The sequence below is a fragment of the Aythya ferina genome (assembly GCF_964211825.1).
Source record: "Aythya ferina genome assembly, chromosome: 4".
NCBI lineage: Eukaryota > Metazoa > Chordata > Aves > Anseriformes > Anatidae > Aythya > Aythya ferina.
Window position 1 is genome coordinate 3,422,407 of NC_140300.1, and position 19,535 is coordinate 3,441,941.

General features: G+C 38.2%; 1 long non-coding RNA gene across 1 annotated transcript in view; it reads right to left on the reverse strand.

The window, feature by feature from the left end:
- LOC311436028 overlaps positions 1–19,535 on the reverse strand; it is a 153,081-nt gene that overhangs the window by 63,464 nt on the left and 70,082 nt on the right. The gene's annotated exons all lie outside the window — the stretch shown is intronic.

Genomic DNA, 19,535 nt, shown 5'->3' on the forward strand with positions numbered 1-19,535 from the left:
TCATCAGCCTATTCAGATATCATCCATACCATATCTACGCCTAAATGTCCAAATTGCATACTGGGCCCAAGTTAGAGAAATAGATTTGGTTGACATTTTACCTGGGCAAAGTAATCTCTCTCTCTGTCTTTTAAATATATGTGTATATATATATTTTTTTCCTTTCACCAATCTTTAACCACATGACACACTACCCAGATCAATCATGGGTCAATACAGGATTAGTTATTTGCTGCATATCATGAATGCAAACTTTGTAGGATGCCCAAAGTTTCCCTGTGCATGGAAACTATCAGGAGCGGGGTGTGATATTCTACTAGTTGATGGATCTAGGAAATACTAAATTCCTGGTTTCTTCTTCTCAACTTATTTAAGCAGAATTCACACAGCAGTTGTAATTTATATACTACATACTCATTTATAAATCTAAATATTAAAAATAAAAAATGGCACTTTCTAAATTGTCTCCAAACTTTTATATTTTATCTTCAACTTGTCTAAAAATAATAGACACTCACTATAAATAAATAACCATGTTGCGTTTTGCAGCAGAAGCCCACAGAGAAAGGTGGGTATTCTAGAGAAAATGGATCTTCCAGGAGCTGAAGTTGCCCTCTCACTCATACAAGGCAGATCAGAAATGATAGGATATCTTTATTAATGTTCTTTCTGTCAGGTACGTACAATCAACTGGCAAATGAAAATTGTTCTGCCATTAGCTCTGTCTCATGCATGTGCCAGTTTTGCTATAATTGACCACAATCGCTTTTCATCTCAGAACGTGCAGAACAATACTCTCTTTAAAAATAAATGAAGGCATCTGAGCCTAGCTTTTTGCTAGGTATGATAGTCCTTCTTCATAGAATATAAGTACTCGGATATTGCAAAGGTTAGGTCACGGCAGTGCCTAAATACACCTTCAGACAAATCAAGCAGATTTATGTTTCAGAAAGTCTGTCTGAGGCTTTCTGTATCCATCAGGTGTCCTCACTTATTCCTGCTGTTTCAGGGAGCTGGAACCCAACTCCAGCTGGAAGATTTTAGAGAGAAGGAAATGGTAGAGGAATTAGCAGTGTTTTTCCTGGTCTAGGAAGTCTGGGAAGACAAAAAGGAACAAAACTCAAAGAATCTTTCAGAGGATAAGTTGCTATAGCACTGAAACATCCAGCAGACCCCTTCCACATTTTAATTAGCCCTTGCTGGGCCAAAATCCAATGCTCTTGCCTGAATGCATAGTTTAGTACACCAAGAGCTAAAAATATATTTCCTTTCACTAGAGAATTTATGGCTAATATCATAACAAAACAACTCTTCGGGAATTGAGAAAAAGTAGCCTGAAGCAAAACACTGTTTTCTCTTTCCTCTTCCCTTTCATTCAGTGAAAATGTAAATCATTCAGACAAATCTGTATGACAGGAGCCACAAAGAACCAACATGTCCCTTGACCCAAAGGTTTTCCTCAGTTTTCTTCTAGACTAATATGGGTAATTCAGGTCAGAACTTCTTTATAGGAAATTGTTCAAAATACCTGAAAAATTTTGAGGTTCTTTCTCTGTACATTCTGAGGGTAACCATAAGCAGCTTGATTCAGCCGCATCAAAACGAACAAACAACAACAAAAACTTGCAGATATTTAACTCCAACTTGATCAGTTGATCACAGACACATGATCTGGATGAGCAAAAGAACTCAAAATGCAGGTGCCTCTGCCTCCAAATCATGATTTCAGTTAGCTTTACATCATCATCTCTTGCAAAGATACTGGGCCATTTTGGGCTTTGCTCATGAGATGCCCACAGTTTTGCACCTGCCACAGCAAGTCCTGTATCATGCAGCTTCTTTCCTGCTCATAAGAGCTGAAGGCAAGTAAGGTCACCCTAATCCATGATTCATTGACCAGCTGTGGCTGGTACTTGTCGTGCAGAGTGGAAAACAACCCATAGAGCTGTGCTTGCATCTTAGGGGAAAAGTACTTAAAAAAAAAGAAAAAAGAAAAAAAGAAAAAACAACAAAAAAAAAAGAAGAAAAAGAACAACCCCCAAACAATACCAAAAGAAACACCAACAACCTCAGATTAGTGAGACTGTTCCACCTGTAGCTTTTTGACATTTCCTTCTCTCTTGTGTGATTCCTGTGGCAGGTGTATCATCAGTCAAAAGATCAAACTCAGTGATGTCTTTGGCACATTTGGGAAAGCTTGCAAGGCCTGACAGGGCTGTATAGTTAAAATAAATCCTAACAGGAGGAATATTTAAAGTCATATTTATTTAAAATATTTAAGCTAACCTACAAGTGCTGTATAATTTGCCTTTTTCACCAATAGGTGGTGCCAATAATTTATGCATTTGTATCTTCTTCTGGGTAGATGACTCAGAATAGATAATTTAGCTGCGGAGACTGAGAGCAAACCATCTACAGGGAAGAGTTTTACCCCAGTAAACTTCTGGGAAAAAGTAGATTTTGTTGAAGTAGCCACAGCACAGAGGTGGAAAGTGGCAAGAAAAACATTATGCTTCAGTGTAAGAGTCTGGCTAAACTGGCTGGCTAAACTGAAATAGTCTTCCTATGTGCTATTCAGAAAAAATAATAATAAAAAAAAATTAATTAAGCTCTTAGCCAGGCAAACATCCTCCTCTGCACTAATCAGCATTGGACTTTGAGATATGCAAGTCAGCCTTTACCCTTACTTTTGCACTAAGTCAATAGGAGTATGTCAGAAAGGTCAAGAGGGAATGTATTCATTGAAGGAAAAGAAACCAAAAATATCCCTTTGTTAAAGCTTTTTACATTAAAAATCCACAGCTGGCATTTCTGGTGGGGTACATGTCAATTTTTGCTGGACAGCAAAATGCTGAGGCTTTCTTCTTCAGGATATTAAATCCCCTGTTTAAAATAATTGATACTATTGTATTTTGCTTACTTGTTTTCTGCATTTTGCTGGGTTAAGCTTCTTCTTCACCCTTTCCTACTGCAAGTTTGTGATCTTGGATCAATATTACAGTGTAATAAAATGTCACAAATTAAATAAAAGATAAGGTAAGCTTTGAAAAAAGATAAGGTAAGCAGCTTAATATTATTTACTCATTTATTTATGTTTTTCAAGGCAACATATTCAACAGTGTTCAAAAGATTGGAAGATGCCAGGAAAAAAAAAGTGTGCCAGAAAGCAAATTCTAGAAGCCAATTTTTTTTCAAAATTCAGTCTACTTGGCTTTGGAAAGTCTTTATCATTAGAGGTTATTAGGCATAAATTGGTTGAGGTATGCTTGAACATTTGTAGAAGTGACCCTGTTCCCTGGCAGAAAGTGACATTAAACAGCCAGGATCCACTTCAACTCTACTTGTGTGTATCAAAAAACAAAGGTAGAGTGAAGTTTTCTCTCCCACACTGAGTCAGGAGTAAATCTTCTCCTCCAAAACCTCTGACTCATCTCATTTGGAAATATTTATTTATTTATTTATGTATTTTAATTTCTCACAGAAAACTTCCCCGTATGTTATTAGTGTTATCAAAAAAAAAAAAAAAAAAAAAAAAAAGAAAGAAAAGAAAAGAAAAGAAAACAAACAAAAAAAGCCACCACCAAAACAACAAAACAAAGCAAAACAAACAAACAAACAAATAATAAAAAAATAAACAACGACAAAAAACAGTGTTCCAGCTCCTGCACTGAATGTTGGGGATGGGGAAAACTGGTCCTTGTGGCTTTATCAAATAATATTTACTGGTCTAGTGCCTTGGGTGTCAAACCTGGAAAACACAGCAGTTTCTTTTGTTGTTGATAATTTACTACTAAAATAAGTTTTCCTTTTCCCTGTGGTTGAGTCAGAGTGTACCAGACAGCTTTTGCCAGCTATTTTTGTGTCAAACTGCTTTGACAGCAAATACATTTTAAAAATAAAATTGTAAATTCACAGTGGGAGAGTGGTTTTCGGGAAACAAGCCACAAATTCATACTCACCAATGCAAGACCATTTCTACCATTAAGGCAATGGATCTAAGTGTTAGACAATTCACCATCAGTGTGCAAAGTGGAATTATAAAAGACATTACAACAATGATTAAATCAATACATCTATTTGTGTCAGTGATTGAAGTAAATCTGTAGGTGTCTGATTGAGGCCCTAAATATTAATTACCAATTTCTAAATATATAGCAGAAGTATGAAACAGGTTTTCAAGGGATGGATCGTATTTCAGGATTTATCATTCTTTGGTCTCTCCAGTCTTTTTCTTTACCCTCAGTAAAGTTAATTTCACGCATGAAAGTCTTCAGTTCAGCAGCAACCTCCCTATGCTACTATAACCCTCTGCATTCAGAGAGAACAATAAATTGGGATATCCAACAAGTGTCAAGTTTTTGCTTCCCCCTTATCCAGTTCCTGACCCCAACTGTGATAAAGCACAGTAGGTTTTTTTTTTTTTTTTTTTTTCTCACAGTTGAACTCCAGAGAATTTTGGCGCTACAGCCTCTCAAAGCTTCCAAAATGAAGACAATCTGGTGTCCATGGCTGCAGAAACAAACCTCCCCAGACATGCTCTTAATTAAAAAGGAATTAATCAAAATGGAACTTTTGAGCATTGAATTTAATGGAGTTTTCCTTTTACACAGCTACAGGTCTGGCCCTGTATCTATTGCTTTAATTTATTTTAACTGGAGCATGACTTGCTAACATGGCATGCTGCTGCATGTTTACCCTTTACTTTTAACCTATATTTGAAAATAATAATAGTATTTTACCTTTTTAAAATACCCAGTTTTGTCAATCGTGTGCAAAAATTATCTGAAGTAATACTGAATTATTTCTTTTGGGTAGCCTTGGTGATGTTACAGCTACTTTGCATTTTCTTAAAATATCAACCTCTCTGCAGTTCCCAGAGGATCTGTCTAGAGAAAATCAATGAGCTTCAATTGACGAAAGGAAGAAGAGACTGAAGAGGTGATGTTTTCATGTACGTAAATTGTAAAGTGTATTCATCAGAATGTGGAGTAGCAAAAAGCAAAATTAAAGTCTATGGGAACTTACTTTTCAAAATATAATGAGCTTCTCTTTCTCCCGTAGCAAAAAAAATATGCAAGAGGCTCATGGAACAAGGAGGAAAGTCATAAATGCAATTTAATTCTCTCTTCCATAGAGAAACACTAATCATAAACTTTCTATTTTAAGTGCATAACGAAAGTAATAAAATATATGCACTGCACAAGAAATATCTTTCATGGGTAAACTTTTGCATCTCTAAATATAGTGACTCAGTACCAACTCTATTAAGCCTATGATCTTTATCTGGAACATCCAGAAGATGGATATTCTAAGTCCCTCATATTTTACCATCTCAGGGGCATTATACAGAGAAATAATTAGCTGTTGACATGAGACAACACTAGAATCCAGTTTTCAAAGGGTCCCAGGAGTTGTATTTGTCCAGAACTGGGCAAATTGGTTGGTTTGTCTGGGGTCTGTTTTCTCTTCCAGCTAGCAAGATGTGCCAGCTGCCTTTGGAAAGCCTCAGGCAACCCAGTCTCTGGCCTGAGCAACCCTACAAATCCTGTCTTCAGCATCTGCCTCATGACTTCCAACTGTCCTTGCCATTCTCTCTAAAGACATTTACTAAACATTTGATGGTTTGCTGGTATGACATCCATAGAGAAAAGGTCTCTATCAAAACTAGGGACACATGAGGCTAGCACAGTTGTTGGCATGCCCTATCTCCTTTGACCTGCCAGGCTGAATTGACATCTTTTTGTAAAGGCACACATTGTGAGGAGTTATGGGAAGACATCATAAGTGGTCTGAATTAGCCTGGAAAATCCTAGGCCCACCATCATGTTATACCAAACTGTTTCTTTTCTTCTGCAGGTAAATGTATTTTGTTCAGTTAATGTTGTTGAGATCTACAGATCGAAACACCATTTAAGAAATGGACCTGTAACAAGGATTATTAGTGTGTGAGCACATCTCTGAAATATTATCACTTTCATGTTTAAGAACACTGCAATCTCCCATCTCTGTTTTATCATGATTAGCAGGTGTGTGAGCACTTTGCTCTCTGTTGCTTATTGTGAGGAGCAGGAGCATGAATCTCTGACTCCCATTAAATAGCAATTTTCTACTCCCTGTCTTTTTGGGCAAAAATGAAAGGAATTGTTAAAAATAAATGCATGTTGACTCTGAGCTTTTTGATTAAACATCAAATGTAAGGACTGAATTTACAGCAGTAAGTTGTGTCCCTATATTAAATGTGTGCCATATGGTTTTCCAGCCTGTTTGAATTGACTGAATAAAGTCCCAGTAACTACATTATCATTTTTAAGGTCATTGCCATCCTGTGTAAAAAAGGCTGTGGGGTCACTTAGTAAATCTTGCATGAATTTCCAGCTTAGCTAAAATCTCAAATAAATGTATAAAATATATATATTTAAATATTTATATTTAAATTATGCTTATATAGTTATATATAAATTATATATATTTATATGTTAAATATTTAAAATACATTTAAATATATATTTAAATATATATTTTTTAAAGTAAACTTTCATATAATTATGATTTTTTGCAATGGAGGAACATTGTTTTTACATTAACATTCCCAACCACTGAAATCTGCAACCTTGCTTCCTCACCCCCATTCCAGCTAACAGATCTTGTTGTAGTTTAGGTGGAAAAGAAAACTGAGTGGCTGTTTCCCATGTTTACAATGAGTCAAGCCATAGTTACTGCATCAGTTTGCAAGTGCCTAGAGTGGGTTTTCCAGATTCCTTGGCAAAATGGTCTCTATACAGGAGCTCGATGAAGGATATGAAATCTCTCTGCTACAAAGATCTTAGATCTGGCACATTACTTGCCAAAACATGTTCAGGGTGGAGAAGAGAGCATGAGCATATTCCCTGCTCTCCTTTCTTCAGAAGTTCAGGTTGGCCATAGGTGACTTCATTTCTCTATCCAGATCTTGAACAGATCTGGAACAGAAGAGAATGAAACTACTGAGTGCCATTACTATTTATTCCTAGGCTGCTGACATGATTGGTAAAAGGAAAGGGACTCCCAAATCCTTCCAAGAAGAAATTTTCCATCTCACTCAAATTCCTCCAGGAGTTTATGATGTGAAGTTTTTGGGCCTTTCCTACTTTTTGCTTTATCTGTAACAATTGAGATTTTTTGCATTCTCTATAAAAACTGAGATGAAGCAGGCTGTGAGCCCAACACTAAGACCTCATTTCTAAATATGAGCCCTCTTCTCCACTCCTAGTATAATCCTAAATGCCTATGGAAACGTAGCCTTTGATTAATCTTTCCTCCTAACATCTGCTGATGTATACTTAGAACAATACCAGGATTATGTCTTGTATTGCCGAAAAAAACCCAAACCACTAAATGTAGTATTATGTTCTTATGAATCAGATTGAAAGATTTTTGTGACTTTTATTTTAGGAACACAGTCCTCCCAATCCTTTATTTGATTGATGAAAACAAGCAAACAATCAAATAAGCAAAAATTCCAAGTGAAAGGCTTGTGCTAAGTCCTAAGAGAAGATACAGTAAATAGGTGGCTATTCTGCTGAGAACAGTGGTGGCTTTCAAGGTAGGTACATCCGTTCTGCTGGTTGCTTCCCACTGAATGGTAAAGAAAACTGTTTTAGGATTTGGGCCCTAGAAAGCAGAAATGTGCAGGAGAATGAACAGGATGAGAAATCCTAGAAAGACAATGCACATCTTGTGCTGGTCTGGTACACTTTGTTCTTAGCTTATGGAAGCAAAATGAGACCTCATTAAAAGGTCAGCTTGGAAAGAGAGGAAACAGGCCAGTTCTCAGGAGACATTTTTGTCAAATTTCCAAGAATACAAATGCAGTTTCATCTGAGAAAGGGCCCTGTTCAATATAATAAACTTCTAGAAAAGAACAGGCAGGCGAGAATTATGTCACCATGTTTTTCTTTCTTCTGTGACTCACATCATGGCTGCTCTGCCACTCTGGCAGTGTTCGCTCCCTCGGCACCTCAATACACCTCTCCCAGATATTTCTGTTCATCATCCAAGCCTCCACTTTCTCCTAATTGAATTACCCTTCTGTTTTTCTTCTATTCAAATATTATCACAATTCTAGGAGACAGACCACTTTCCAGTCCTTCCAAGAGATAAGAATTGAAGAGTTAATGCTTAAGGCTGTGCTATCATGGATGATATCTAAGCAGGAGACAGAAAAGAGCTCACTCCAACCATTGTTCCTCTCCACTGTCTCCTAGATTTGCTGAGGAGCAGAACTGTCATCCCTTTGAAGGGAATATTTAGCCATCAAACAACCATATCCTCTTATTAAGTCTTCTCCAGCCACTTCTAGAAAGGCAGGTAACTTGGGGAGAGAGGATCTGAGGAGTTCAACATCTCAGAGATTTCGGTTTTATCCCTGTGGATTCCAGAGGCAAGTAGTAAAAGAGAGGTGCTAACATCTCCCTACCCTCTTGTGCATTGTGTACAATTGGCAAATAAGACAATTTTTTTGACTTAAGTGAAGCTAACTATAGAGTTTAGACTATTACGTCCAGTTGTCAGAGATTTATCACTTTAGGAGTGAATCTGAGTTTCACTTCCATGAGTGTAAATCAGAAGGAATGCTAGAGTTTAAAATCTGAGTAAATTGAAAGAAAAAATATAGACTACAATTTTTTTGCAATCAAGTTAAAGCATCAGCATGTGATGTATGTAAGGAAATACTTTTTTTTTTTTTTTTTTTTTTTTTCCGGAAGTGCTTAGGTACACAGAGATGCACATAGAAGACACTTTTGAAAGTCCCCAAGATCTTCTCTCATGCAGTACTGCAGAGGGAAGGGGTCATGTCATAAGAATTTTGTTAAATATCACAAAAACATGTGGAGCTGGACAACACAAGAACTCCCATGTTCCCAGGAGTGTTAATTGTGTCTCATCCTAACTCCTTCATGGTTAGCTGTGAGTGTAGTGGGAAATGAGAAAAAAAGTCTAATGGTTTGAGATCAGTACAGAGTCTGTGGAATTGGAAGGTTTTTCTCTGTGGGAGTAAGAGAGAGATGATATGTATGCCCTTGACTGAAAAAGGTACTAAAATGAGGAATGAGACAGATCAATGAGAAAACCAATAGAAATAATCTGCTGAGTCCCCAGCAAATAACACCAGCTGAGCCAGGAAGAGGGCTCTGTGACATAGGTCCTTTCAGCCACCAGCATCTTTGATCAGAAACCTGAATCAGCTTTAAAATGTCAGTTTCCTAATAGCAAGTTCAAATTTCAAAGCAGAAGCAGAGTTCATGGAAAGACAAAACTCCCTTTAAAGGTTAAAGGAAGGAAGCAACAAGGTTTTTTCTTTTAATGCCCTTGTTAAAAATTATTCTGCTGAGGTTGAAAAGCAGGAGTGAAATGTTAACTCTTTTCTCTTGCTTGCAAGGAGGAGACATTCAGCAAGAACTTGAAAGGTCAAGGCCTGGCAAAATGCATCTACAGAATAGAGTAATATACTTTGTGCTTCCCCAGCACTTTTCACCCACAAAACTCCCTGTATACACATAGTAGTTCCTGAAGTACTCTGGAAAGTTAGGTGAGGAGATGGAGAGGTCAGTCTTTGTAACATGGACCATGATCTGCAACTAGGGCTATGTCAGGCCAGTTTTGCAATCTGATACCAATGTCAGTGGCCATATTTCAAAAACCATCCAAGAGTACTGAAATTTTGTTACATTTTGTTCACTTGAAAACTGTTCCTGGAGTTGATTCTGACTGTGGTGAGGGAAGCAGACAAGGCACAGTCTTGTAACAAGGTACCTGAGCAGAATTTCCTTGCACTTTTCCTTGTTGGTCTGCAGGAAATGATGTTAGTCTCACTGCCCCATTTCACTCATTTTTCCAGAATCTTACATCTCCCAGAATTACTGAACATATCCTTAAAATACCCTTGCACAATACAGGTATGCTAACATCAGGAGTTTACATTTGGGAAGCTGAAGTAGACCAAGGGCTTAAGACTACCAGGAGGTATAGACAAAATTCTTCAATAGCCCAGAACTACAGGTGTAAAGCTCTAGTGGTAGCTGATGACTAAGAGACCTCATATCACCATGCCATCCAGTTGGGTTTGGAGTGTCTTGCTCAAGCTGGCTCTAATCCCCAAGATCTTGGGGGTCTCAGCACAACTTGGGAAAAACTGGGACCTAGCTCCAGTGCCATCTATTCTGCAGAACCAGAATAGTATCCGTCTCTGTCAAAACTAGACTATGCCAAAGAAATAGCTCAACTACTAGCATCATTGCCCTGGATTTTGCTTTGTTTATGTGGGTCATCAGCTCCACCAGTGAATACCAAACTTCATCATACTGTGCATTTTCCAGGTTCTTTGCATTCATGTGAAAGAGCACAGTGAGTGCACAGCTCAGAATGTTGGATGCCTTATTATGCCTAAGTATATCAATAGTAATATATTTCACTCTCAGATTGTTATTTTACTGGATATATTTTACCCAGAAAGCCAAATCATTCAAAAAACCCTCTAAATCCATAAAAAATTTGCATGCTGTGTTCTTATTTGGTGTAAATCAGTGTGTCTTCAGTAACAAATCTGGCCCTGAATCAGAGACTTTCTAAAATAGGAAACAGGAAATAACAAGTTATGAATTAGAAATAGATGCAAATGATACAATTAGTTATTTCTGTCAACAACTGAGAATTGGCTGAGTATTATGTCCAGAAAACCTCAAATATATTACTCCAAAACTTTTTCCAAAACAGGGTTGTTTTCATAGATCCTATTGGAAATCCAAGGGCCTGAACCAAGAAAAGAAGTTGCCTGATAAAGGGAAGAATACTGTTCACAAAGTCTGCCTTCACAGATCGCATGTATTATTGCCATATAACATCACAAAGTTGAGAGATGGTGACCTGACTGAAGTACCTGGAGGAGTACTCATTTTCTGAAGCCTTCTGTTTTGTTCCTTGTCCTGAAATCTGCATTTCCAATCTGCAAGATCCCAATCTGCGTCATTCCTCATTTGCATGAGTGTGTGGGTTCCTGCAGCATTTGCTGTAGCCAAGAGGATTTAACTGAGGAAATGGAAAATGCTGTTTGCTGGACACACAGAGAGGGAATATTCCAGCTTGCACTGTTTTCTAAAACTACTAAAAATTTCCATCAGATTCAGAACAATGAATCCATCTCTCAGTAGCAGGGACCATATAAGTAGTCAAAGTAGAACTTCATCTGCATAAAACTGGGGGATGTGGAGGGACTTGTGGGGAAAGAAAAGGAACATCCTGACAAAGTAGCATCAGCTCAGAAGGTGGGATGGGATTCTGCCCTCACATTATGGTGATGAGTAGTCTCAGGGAGAGAGCAGCAATGAGTCCTCCCTTGGGTTACATTGAGACCTAGTAGGGTTGTCTCCTAAATTACAACGTTTTTTAAGTTCTGTCCTTAGCTTGGAGGAGCTGCAGTCACTTTTCCACTAGACACAAATTGGGCCAGCTTGCTCTAAATACATTACCTCAAGCCAGGCAATGGGAAACCTGAGGAGAAACACCATGTAACCCAGAGAAAAAGGGACAAGAACCAGCTGTTCACTGCAGGCAGATATCCTGTCACAGCTGTGGCAAGGTGGACTGGAGCCAAGCCAAGCTATGCTGAACACAAACACAAGCAGTCTGACTGATAACTGCCCTCTGACACCTCTCAGGAGGAAAAGGGTCACTTAAGAGTAAATTGATTCTTCTTCAGCTCCTGCTGAAGAGTGGATCAGCCAAAGTATATGAACAAAACATATGAAAAGGTGCTGATGAGTAGGTGCAGGCTTACCATGACTGACTGTTGCCAGGAAGGGATTTCCAGTAATAGGGTTCCTTGTTCCATCTTCTACAAGATAAATTATTCTGACTGAAAGAAATTAAAAATTAGTATATTCCATGACCTGACAGGGTGCTGGGAGCCCCATATTGGTTGTACCTCCATGATCCACAATCAAAATAGTCCATTATGAAGACCAACCTCTTTCTTCTTCCCTCTGGAGGAAGCACAGACTTTGAAAGATCATCATAAGCTCTCTCTAATTGTTTGGATGGTAAGAACAATACTTGCATTGTGAAGCATTTAGATAAGGCTATAAAGCTCTGTAAGCCCACTGGTTATTTGGCTTATGGAAAGATTTCTGTATAGTATTTCAGAGTGAGTAACTCAGATCTTCAAAATTGGACTGACTACTTGGCATATGCTCTGGCTTTAAAACTGACAAAAATGTCCATTTTAGAAGTTTTGTGGTCTGTACTGATTTTAGTCAACTTTAGGACCATATTTATCCCATTTAATAACTGCAGCTATAACTGGCAATAACCCGTATATCTCAGTAATGAAATTCAGACAAAACTCAGGAAGAGAGATGATTGAAAAATTATGCCTGACAGAAACAGAGGAATTGGGAATGTATCATTTCCATGGTCTTTCTTCTCCAAAGTCTGACCATTTCACACAAACAAGGAAATTTTCACTTGGCGAGGGGAAAATCAAGTGAGAAAATCTGGATTATGAGCAATAGATATGATATGAAAGTTGTGTCTCAAAGGAAACCATTGAGATAGTAAAATCTTGCCCACTCTGTGTGAGATCTTTGCTGTTTTCTTGTGAATTCTTATGGCTCATTGCAAGTTTTATACAAAATGATGTAGGATAAATTCAGGACTTCTATATCCCATGATAGACACTGTGCAAAGCTGCTGCAAATTTTTCTTCAGTTATCCATAAAACAATTTAATGTTGTCTCACTTAAAATTTAAATAATCTCCCTTGTCTTGGATCCATATCCTGGCTGCATCTGCATTTTATGTAGGTACTTCTTGAATGAAACACTGGTTTTATCAGACATCTTGACAAGAGAAAATGGACTTAAGTCGCACCAGGGAAGGTTTAGGTTAGATATTAGGAAAAAATACTTCACGGAAAGGATTGTGAAGTACTGCAACAGGCTGCCCAGGGAAATTGTTGAGTCACCACTCCTGGAGGCCTTCAAAAAACATGTAGATGTACAGCTTAGTGACATGGTTTAATGATGGACTTGGTAGTGCTAGGTTAAAGGTTGGACCAGATGATCTTAGAGGTCTTTTCCAACCTAAATGATTCTATGATTCTGTGAATTAAACTCACCCTGGAGTTATGTCTGTTAAAGTTAAAATGTCATCTTCCATTTGGCTATTTAATTCTACCTGGTTTTGCTCATGGCAATACGTTCCAGGAAGGTTGCAAAAATATTCTGCATATTTGATGCAAAGAAGGATACTCTGGGAAAAGAAAATGAGGAAAAGAAAATATAGAAAAATTATGACTGGAAAAGCCATATCAAAATTTTGACTGGAAAAGCCTTATCTCAAGCCACATTTGTTTACACCTTTTTTAAAGTCATTTTCTCTTTCTCGCCAGGTATGAAAGCATCCTGGGAGACTGAACATATGATGAAAGTGTAACCATCACCTCTTCATCTTTGAGAAATCATGAGTGCAGCCTGGGAAGTGTGTTTGCCTGGAAACCTAACAGAGTAGCTGAAAGCTACCCAAACAACCACAGAGCAGACTTGTTTGTCAAGTGCTGGAAAGAAGCCAGAAGGGGGTGGAAGACAGAAAAAAAAAGGAGGAGAATAGCTGTTTGTAGGAAAAAATAAAAATAATTGTATTCTTCCTTCGGACTGAGAGGCAGTTCCCATCTGCAGGATAAGTTGGCATTAACTTGCTGCCAAAAGGGGACGTGCGTTGCTCCCTGATGTACAACACTGCTGCTAAGCTGGAGAAGACCTACCCTCTGCCTTTAGTCTTGTAGCCCTGCAAAGAAAGGCAGCCAAGCCTGCTTGCAGAAGGGATCATGACAGCAGAGAGCTGGCAAGGCAGGATGTGAGATCTAAGGATACATTCCAGCAAGGATATGTGTATTTCTTTTAAAAAGCAGAGAAAATATCAAAGGTGGGATTCATCTTCTATCACTTTAGTTGTCTAGGAGGTACACATCTAGTCTAAGTGTATCATCCAGAATCCCTCTGCAGAAAAGGGAAAGGTGGGAGACCTCCAGGGGAGGACTCCAACCCTTGTCCCAAGCCTGGTATTTCAGATTTTAATTATTTTCTGAAGGCGTCTTTTCCTCACCACCACTTTTCAAGGCATCTGAGTAGGACACTTTTTTAGACTGAAAGTTTGGGGGGATCATTCCAATACATAAGACCTGATTGCAATTGTTAGCAGCCTTCTAGTGGATGCCTACTTTAATATTCACTCCATTATCTTCAGAGGCACCTGGAATATCACAGTGCTTGATGGGTCCTGACCTCAACTGGTCAGTGCTCTTTTTTAATGAGACATCACAGTAGTTTTAATTATTATTATTATTATTAGGTGTTCTTGTTGTTGCAGTATTGTAGTTATAAGGACAAAGTTAAGTACACACTGAAAAGTCTGCATGCCTCACAAATAAAATAATAAATGCTATGGGAATTGAACATGAGAAAAAAAAATGCAACAAGCCACTTTAGAGTTGCAGAGTTTTTTTCCACATGAAACAAACAACAACAGAGTGACCAGTGAACACTGTGATGATACTGAATTTCTCTTTTCTTTTTTCTTTCTTTCTCGCTAATTTATTTATTTATTTATTTTTCTCCAGTGGAACACAAAAATCAATGGGATCAATTCATCTCCTATAGCTCGTTGACTATGGTTTGATGTCAAGGATTGAACTTCATTTTTGGGATAGAAAATGTTTGCTGAATACAAATGTTTTGCAGTGTTTTTTTAAAGACTACCAGAACCTACACCTTAGCTCCCTTTTCCATTCTTCATGCTACCTCTCTTCTGCTGAAGTAAATCTCAAAAGAAAAAAAAAGGAAAAAAAAAGAAAAAAAGTTGTGAGTGATATTAAGGGAATACAACTAAGATATCCCACTTTTTAAGTAAAGGAAGCCAATCCTCACCTCCAGGCTAACTTAAGGTTACCTGTCTGTCCTTTTAAATTAAAAAAAAATTCCCTCTGCCAGACCACATTTGTCTTTGCTGCCTCCCGTAGCTCCAAACACACCCCACAGTTAAGCACAGCTCCCATTTTTGTTCCCAGCACTACGGATTGGTGCTGTCCAGTCCTGTCCATACAGACTGTGTGTTCAGGTTAGGAGCAGTGTGAGTAGGTTCTGTTATGGATTAGATGAGTCCACTTAAATCACACTTCCTGCTTCCTGGAGAGTTTGTTTAAGATGAGGAAAAATTTTTGGCTGTCTTTTCCAATGAGGACATGAAAAATGTTGCTATGTATAGGCTGGCCAAGGGAAAATGTCAAATCCTTATGGCACAGTCTGTATTTTGCACTGTCCCCCAGATCTGTTTCCCATTTGATTGTTCGTTTTCTTTGCAGGTTCTGACAGCCTTGCTAGCTACAGTTTCTTCCTGTATATCCACCGATCCTGATGCTCAGTTTGAGATATGTCTAGGACTCTCCTGTCATTAGTCATCGATGTAGAGGAAAGTTTTTTCTTCTGTGTAGGATGAGAACTGATCGTCTTCAGTGCCTGCAGATGCTCAGATAAGTGCTACCGTGTCCTGTAAATACACACACAAGTATGTCCCAAGCTGTGTGCTTTTAAACTTTTTTGGTTCTCATGAATTAATGAAAAACTTCATCCTCCCAAGTATATATATTTGTATGTAGGTTGTTAGGAGAATCTCTGCTAGACCAGTAAGGATGAAATAAAATAGTGTTCAAAGTCTCTCAAAGATCACGAACTATTAATACCAGTGTGGAATTAGCAGCCCTGAAATCAAACATTCCCAGACTCTTCACAGATATACACAAAAACATGAAAGGAAATAACAAGGATATAAGAAATGTCCATTTATTTTAACCACCTGAATAATGAGATTAAAAAGGGCTCTCATCAAGTTGGTGAACAATACCAAACTGGGGTGAGTGGTTGATATACTGGAGGACAGGACTGTCATTCAAAGGGACCTAAACAGGCTGAAGAAATGGGCTGAAATGAACATCATGAAGTTCAAGAAAAAAATAGTCCTCGATATGGGGTGGGATGTCCAAAAGAATGTGGTAGGTATCCTTGTAGTCCCTGGAAACACTCAGTTGAAAAATGTCACTGATCCACTGTTGACAATAGTCTCATTTGCATTGAAGAAATGATTTCCAATATGAGCAGTATATGTTCTTGTCACAAGTTGTTACTGTACAGAGGGGACCTTTGCACACAGCTTGGCAACCAACCCTGTACAGTGAATTTCAGAGACACAGCAAGGAATTCTTCTGTTCCCAATACATACAAATGATATCAAGAAATTCACTACCTACTTGAAGATCTAGATCCAAAGCAGATGTAAGGAAGAGCAAAGGCTATTTCTGTACTGACCTTCTCTCTCTGGATGTGGGATGTGGGCCCTCTCAGGCTCAAGGAGGTAAGGAGCATGCAGGTATGTGACTTTCTTTGCTGCTTCCAAGCACTGTAGTTCAACCACAAGCTCTATCAGTGACCCAAAAGGTCTCCTTTGATAAAATAAGGAGCTGGTGGTCTGCTGGTTTTTAGCTAGGGTTTCCTCAGGACATAGAAGCTCTTTGGCAATATCTGAGCCACAAAAGAAAATTTGCATGGAAGCCACTGCACGCCTTTAATTGTTCTCATTTCCCTTCTTGGTAGCTTTTCTATTTATAATATATCATTTTTGTGCACTGAGTGGCAGAAAGGTTTGTGGTATTCAGAGTGGGAAGAACCATGAATTTATATAGTGTCATAATGATCTATTTTTCTTTCTATTTCTTTCCTAATGATTCTTAGCATTTGATTTAGCATTTTTTTGATTACTGTTGAGCTCTGAGATGATGTTTTCGTGGAACTGTTGCTATATCATCAAGCTCTTACTTGAGTTGTAATGTTTTGATGAGATCCCGTCAGATTTGTTTTCCAGCATTCACCTTCACATTTGCCTCCCCCTTCACATCACATTTACCCACAGTGAATTTCTTCTGTGATTTTATTTCTAACTCAGTCCTGTAGTCTTCTTCCAGTTCTTCACAATTGGTCCTTGTCCTTATTGTTCCAGAATAGGTTTATATCAATTGTAAATTTTGTCATTCTCACTGTTAAAGCCTTTTCTAGGTCACTAGTGAATATGCTCAGCAATAGTTCCCTACAGTGTCCTTTTTGTTACTTCCCTCCATTATGAAAGCTGCTCATTTACTCCTAAAATTCATTTCTTATCTTTTAACCCTATCAGGACCATCCCTTCTGTCATTCTTGCATAGTTTATCTTTTCACGTGTAATAACAGAACTGTCCTCACAAGACATCTAAAGTGGCTCCTGTTGCCCTTTAGGGAATCTCATTAGTTTGTGTATTCTGTTGGGCAGAAAAACAGGTTCTCATCCTTGCTAAATTTACTGAAATCTGGAATAAATCTTTAACACCATTTTTCTTGTGATTTTTGGAAGGAAAGGGTTTGTGGTTTAGATGTTGATTTTTCCGTGTTCTGCTCATGCCTCACTCAGTGCCTTGAAAGTTTCTTACTCTCACTGCATACATATCAAGAGAAAATTTCACTCATATAAGAACTAGACAGCTACATGTCAAAGCATGTCCTGGCCCAGATTTATCTTGCCTCAAATTAATCTAAATTTTAGCTTCAATATTTTTAAGTTTCCTCTATGGTCTATGGAAAAAAAATGATCTTTTCCTCTCCAACTCTTTTCAGATACACCTTAAGAAACACCTTAAAAGGTATTTCTCTCTATTGATTTCAATGACTTAACTGATGAGTTAATCCTCAAACGTGGCTATGATTAATGCAGCTAACCCCAGTAATAAAAAATATGCTATGTAGAGCCTCAGTGAAGGGAGCTTTTCAGATAACAGTATAGTTTTGCTCAAATAGTTCTGCATTTCATGAAATATCTTCTGACAGAACTTTTCAGGTCAAGACGTATACCATGTCCCATCTTTAACACGTGGACTTGTGCTGAAAGGAGTCTGAGATACAAATACATGAAGAGATAACTTACAGAAACCTTCAAGAAGTACATGTTCAGTGATAATTGCTACAGAAACATAACACAGTACCTCTGCAGCTCTGGAGAAAAGAGTTCTTATAAGGCAAAGCACCACTGTTGTGTAACTTAACCAGGAGACAAACAGCTATCACAGAAATGTTTCACACAACCCTTCTGGTGGAAAATGAAACTCAGTTGGAAAGAACCATCCTGTTATGCACAGAGATCTGAATCTGTCTCCTCAGACCACTAATGTGTAAGTCAATAGGAATTCATTTTATAGCACTTATCACAAGGACTCTGACACATCTATGTTTACAAAAGCATAAAGTATTGGGATGGGTTACAGTTTTGCAAGTCTGCAGAAACCTAGCAGTAAATTTACTGCTTTTCTTTTTAAGGGTTTGCTGTTTTTTGTTGTTGTTGTTGTTGTTGTTTGTTTGTTTGTTTGTTTGTTTTGTTTTTTTTTTTTTTTTCTTTGAGAGTTTCCGTCAAAAGTCAGAAATACTCAGAATTAAAACCAGTTCTAGCTGTGCTTACACCTGCTGCTATTCTAGCCATGCTTACATCTCTGCTGCAACTCCATTGTGAGAGATGACAGATATGGCTGAAGTATTCAGCCTTCAGGAGCTCATGTTGCATCACTTGGGCTAACCTCAATGTTGTATGAGGTTAACCTTACTGTTGTATGAGGTTAACCTTACTCATGCTGGGAGACACCCTCACAAACCTCTTTTATAGGAATTCTCTTCAAGCAGATCCAAAATCACTACTGTGTTGGTAAGATGCATTTACTTTTTTACTATGGAGGTGGTTATAGCACCTGCACTGAACTACAACAAGGGAAGCCCCACACTGTTCATTTATGGACTAACAGAATTGCTTCCAGGATATACAAAGTCTTCCAAAAATATACTAGCTGAAGATCCATGCTGGGACAGGAAACATGACCTTCATGCATTTATGTGGAACATCTTATATTTACTATTTATATTTATATTAACTATTTTTAATGCAAAAATATGTAAATCTTTACAAGTGGAAGTGGTCCAAATACTAGGAGCAGAAGAGAATCAACCAGGAAAACCCAGATGCAGTCAGGATAGATGAATGGGCTTAGAGGGGGCAGCTGGGCTGGGAAGGGTAGCCAGGAGATTTCCATCTCTGAAATCTCTCCTGACTGCTGTAGGGGGGCTGGTGAAGGGGACACCACCAGCTGTCTGGATCCAGTCACTTCCATAAAGGAAGGGGCTTTCTTAGTCCTGATTTCTTTCTTGTGGAAAAGGAAATTCATTCCTCTACCTCCACTTGAGGATAAATTGCTGTAACTCCTGCAGGTGTGCTGATGCTTTCACCTTACATTACATCTGCTGAAGACTGCCCTGTCTTCATTAGAGGTATCATAGAACATCCGTGCTATTGCTCCATCTAAATTATACATTTAAAGTTAGGTGCTTTTGCATTTTCTTGGCATGGATATTTCTGAGTGTACCAAGCTGACTGAACTCTTCACA